This window comes from Myotis brandtii, unplaced genomic scaffold (genome assembly GCF_000412655.1).
Source record: "Myotis brandtii unplaced genomic scaffold, ASM41265v1 scaffold165, whole genome shotgun sequence".
NCBI classification, from domain to species: Eukaryota; Metazoa; Chordata; class Mammalia; order Chiroptera; family Vespertilionidae; genus Myotis; species Myotis brandtii.
This window is the reverse complement of record NW_005356042.1, coordinates 9896495-9901825: the sequence shown is the minus strand read 5'-3', so window position 1 is coordinate 9901825 and position 5331 is coordinate 9896495.

Sequence of the window (5331 nt, the reverse complement as noted above, 5' to 3'; positions counted from 1 at the left end):
GGTCAAGGGCATGTACCTTGGTTTCGGGCACATCCCAGTGGGGAGTGTGCAGGAGGCAGCTGATCGGTGTTTCTCTCTCATCGACGTTTCTCTCTATCTCTCTCCCTTCCTCTCTGTAAAAAATCAGTAAAATATATTTTTAAAAAATCCTGATTTCTGGGCCTCATCCTCCAGAAATTGTTTCTTTGTTACTAATGTTGTGGCTGCACCCCATAACAAAGAAACAGAATTTCTGGAAGATGAGGCCCAGAAATCAGGATTTTAAAACGATTCCCAGGTGATTCTAATGTGCAGCCAAGGTTGAGAACCACTGCTCTAAAGTCAATAAAAGCATATCCTCAGGTGAGGATTAAAAAAAAAAAAAAGCTCAAGGAAGCATCAGTAAGGTTGACAAACTCCACAGTGGCAGCAGTGGGAGGAAATAAAGGGCCCTGTTAGTAAGTCAAGGTGTTTGTTGTTTGTTTGTTTACTGTTATATGCACTTCGGTGATTGCGTTAGTTTCCTGGGGCTGCCATAACAAAATTACCACAAACTTGGTTGTTTAAACAACAGAAATTTATTTTCTCACAGTTGTGGAGGCCAGAAGTCTGACGTTAGGGTGTGTCAAGGCCATGTTCCTTCTGAAGTTTCTAGGAGAGGGCTTTTGCTTGCCTCTTCCAGCTTCTGGTAGCTCCAGGTGTTCATCATCAGTTGGCTGTGTCATCATAACTCCAATTTCTGCTTCCATTTTCACATGACCTTTCCCTTATGCTTCCCTCTATCGTCTTTCTTATCTCTTATAAGGATACCTATCCTTGGATTTAGGATCCATGCTAATCCAGGATGACCTCATTTAGAGATTCTTAACTTAATTACATCTGCAAAGACTCCCTTTTATTCCCCCAAAATGTCACCTTTATAGGTTCATGGAGTCAGGACATGGACATATCTTTTGGGGGTCACTATTTACCTTACTATGCTTCTTCCATTCCTCCATCTCTTCACCCCTGCCCCAAACCGTGAAAGGTAGGAGGAACTTCGATAAAGTTGATTTTGATGCTATAAAGTTTGCTTTGCAAACAGAAAAGAGAGGTTGAGTTTCACACTGAGTTCAAAATGGGAGACAGAAGTGGTGACTGACAAGAGGCAGAAGAAACTGTGTCTCGAGGATCTTGAAGAAATCTTTGCAAAGCTTTGATGTCCTCAGGCCATGGGGTTGGAAATTTGAGTTACAGTGGGGCCTTGACTTACAAGTTTAATTCGTTCGGAGACCGAGCTCGTTAAGGAGCTCGTTAACTCAAATTACTCTGTCAACTCAATGCAAAAAATCGGCCAGCTGGTATCTCAAAAAACTCAGTTAGTTGGGACACTCATAAGTCAAGGCCCCACTGTACTCTTATCTGAATCCCAAAGTTTTAGAAAGTTCCAGCTGATATCTGAGTTATAATGACATAAAATATGATCATACTACAAAATCTATTTTTCAACCTGCTCTCCTTGCTTAGAAAATATTGCAAACACGTTTTCAAGTCATTAAATATTCTTCAACAACATGATTTTTAATGTTTGTATGGCAGTCCATCAAATGAAAGTACTGTAATTTATATAACAAATCCTTTATGCTAAGCCATTTAGAATGTTTCTATGTTTTACATATGATAAATAACACTGAAATGAACAACTTTCTCTATAAATCACTGTGCACATCTTTGATTATTTTCAAATGGGCTCATTTTAAATAATGATGAACAATTTTGTGATAGCAATTTCTGCTCATTGTTGTCTTTATGAACTAGAATTTTCCTTCAGGAAAAAAAAAATAGAAAGGAAGTTCCTGGAACATCTGGCTTATAGTGCAGTTTACTTTTGGTATTCAGCTGTGCGCCCAAATTTTGAAATGTCTTCTTTCTAATAGACTAACCCTAGATTTAATCTCCCTTCTAGAAATACAGATGCAAGTGTGTCTCCTTCTGTGAACCTTCGGCCTGGGAGTCATGGCTATCGGAGAGAAGCCATGTCAAATCGTGCATGGGTCGCCTTCGGTTCCTACTTCTCAATCTGTAGTCCCCAGAAGAAGGGATAGAAGCTGAAAGAATTACATTGCAGGATTTTTCATTGAGACCAAAATAATTCTTGTGATAATGACTGTCATTGAAAACTCTGATATGCCACCATTTAAATAGGTTATCTTTATAATCAAAACAAGGTATCCATTATTACCCCACTATTGGTGAGAATGTCACTGGCAAGAGACTGGACCTGAAGTAGGTTTGCCTCAGGCCATCTGGTAGCGTGTGTGTTATTGATTTTGTGCAAGAAATATTTCACGACACAGGTCCAGGTGATTGAGAGTATGCTTGTTAAAGTTGGGGATAGTAAAGGATAGTTTTGTTAAAGGAAGGGCCTCAGATAGAAGCAGCAACGGGAGAGAGCCTAGGCTGTGCTCTGCTTTGGCTCTCTTGAAACGTTATAGGAAAGAAGTGAGCCATGGTGGGGCTGGCTCACCGAAAAGTCAGAAAAAAGGAGGCCTTGGAGACAGGTGCAAGGGATTAGCCTGATGAGCTGCCACTGTCCATTGCTCCCCTGGTTGCAAGTCTCTTAGGGACCCTTAGACTTTAGGAGAGAAAAGTAGAGATGTAAGCCTAAGAGGGAAGAAAGGCCTGGGTGCTCCAGAGAGAGCCTGTGCTGGGTCTTTGCCCGGAGGGTTATCGTTTCCTAAAGGCAGGAATTTTAGGGAAGGACTTAGGGGAGGGTCTCAATAGAATTTCATCAGCTTTATGCTGATGCACCAAGATGAGATTTATTCCGCTGACTTAATAGTCCTTGGGTGTGGTTGGCACAAATGGCACTAGTGGGATTTTTATGATTTATCTCCCTGAGTAGTGATTTAAGCTATTTATCCCCCGATGAAGGAGGGGGGATAAGTGTAAATTGCTTATTTTAAAGTATTCTTGGTTAGGGAAGATGGGATTTTGTAATTTACTAAAGCGGTGGTTCTCAACCTTCCTAATGCCACGACCCTTTAATACAGTTCCTCATGTTGTGGTGACCCCCAATTTCATTGTTACAAACTGAACATAATTAAAGCATAGTGATTAATCACAAAAACAATATGTAATTATATATGTGTTTTCCGATGGTCTTAGGCGACCCCTGTGAAAGGGTCGTTCGACCCCCAAAGGGATTGCGACCCACAGGTTGAGAACCGCTGTACTAAAGGGTTGTAAACTGTTTCGCCGTTGTTTTGTTACAGAAAACCGGAGAAGAACCAAGCAACACTTAGAGAGATGGAGTTACATTTATTATTATTATTATTATTATTATTATTATTACTCGCGGGCCCAGAGGAAAATGTCTCTCAAATTCTGGGCCCTGTCACATAGGAAGTTTCCTGTATTTATACCTTTTTACCCTCTTTGTCTCCCAAATATGGGGTTTTCTGGTTCCCTTTGCAAGTTCTTAAAGGGCCCTATGTGCTGGGGCTTTGAGACCTCAACCAAAGGCTTGGCCTGACGCCAACGCTGATAAATTCCATCTGGAGAAGGTTTAATGGCCTCTCTGAAATGGGAGTAGTCTTATTTTTCTTATTATTTAAGCCAGCAAGCATTTACAGAAGCCAAAATGCAGGTTTAAAATTTCAAACAGCAGTTTTTATATAAGATCGATGCTTCAGTTTTAACTATCCAAACTGCATGAACAGTGATATGCTAGGTGAAGTAAAGGTCATCTGGGGATCAGGTATTACCCTATAATTGTCCTTTGCTAGGTACCTGGGGCTTTCCACCCAGGCGACCCTCTGTAGCTGGCCTATTGTCCTTGCTCTGCTCATGTCTGTCTAACTGCCTACCACAGTAAGATTTCAGATCACAATTTGGGGAGATGGATAGGCTTGCCAATTTTTATTTTGCAAAGTAAGGGCATCAAAATAGAAACAACAACTAAACTGTGATATCCGATGACCACCACTCATACAGGAAAAATAATATTTTAATTCTCCACTTTCCCTCCCCAACTAGAGGGTAAATAGCTTTAATAGCCCTGCTCAGAAGATAGCAGAAATCCAATTACAGTCAGACCTTGGTTCTCAAACCTCACCTGTCTCCAACAATTTGGTTCTGGACTTGACAACCCTTTCATGCTGATACATTAGCATGACAAAAAGCATCTCTCAGGCCAGAAACAAAGGAGAGAATGCACCAGTATGAGTCATATTACCCCTAAACCTCATGTTAACATCTCAAGAAATTGTGCTGTGAATACTTTTGTGGGCTTTTTTGTTTGTTTGTTTGTTTGTTCCTGGCGAGATTAGCACAATTTTAAAACATAAAGAGGCTATCAAGAGTGTTAATGTTGCTAATTGTGCAAAAGAAACTGATCACAGGCAATTGAAGAGGTAGAAAAACTGTTGATTTGGATAAATGAAAAGCAGTTAGCTGGTGACAGCATTTCAGAGGCAGTGACATGTGAAAAAGTGAAGATGCTGCATACTGACCTCGTGAAAAACAATCATGGAAAGAATGCTGAATATGATTCCTTTAAGGCTAGTAGGGGGTAGTTCAATAAATTTAAGAAAGGAAGTGTTTGTTTATAGATTAAACAGTACATTAGACATGTACTGTATACACTGAGTGGCCAAATTATTATGACCACCTGACGTTTGTAGGCAAATTAGCTATAATTTCGTGAAGTTGCTAGAGGGCCAGACCATTATAAATAGGGAAGCAGGTTGTTTACCACGACAGTAGAAGTGATTTTTTTCTGAAGATATGGGTCACTTCCCCTCCCCAACTAGAGGGTAAATAGCTTTAATAGCCCTGCTCAGAAGATAGCAGAAATCCAATTACAGTCAGACCTTGGTTCTCAAACCTCACCTGTCTCCAACAATTTGGTTCTGGACTTGACAACCCTTTCATGCTGATACATTAGCATGACAAAAAGCATCTCTCAGGCCAGAAACAAAGGAGAGAATGCACCAGTATGAGTCATATTACCCCTAAACCTCATGTTAACATCTCAAGAAATTGTGCTGTGAATACTTTTGTGGGCTTTTTTTGTTTGTTTGTTTGTTCCTGGCGAGATTAGCACAATTTTAAAACATAGGCTATCAAGAGTGTTAATGTTGCTAATTGTGCAAAAGAAACAATGATCACGGGCAATTGAAGAGGTAGAAAAACTGTTGATTTGGATAAATGAAAAGCAGTTAGCTGGTGACAGCATTTCAGAGGCAGTGACATGTGAAAAAGTAAAGATGCTGCATACTGACCTTCTGAAAGACACTCATGGAACGAATGCTGAAAATGATTCCTTAAGAAAGGAAGTGTTTGTTTATAGATTAAACAGTACATTAGACA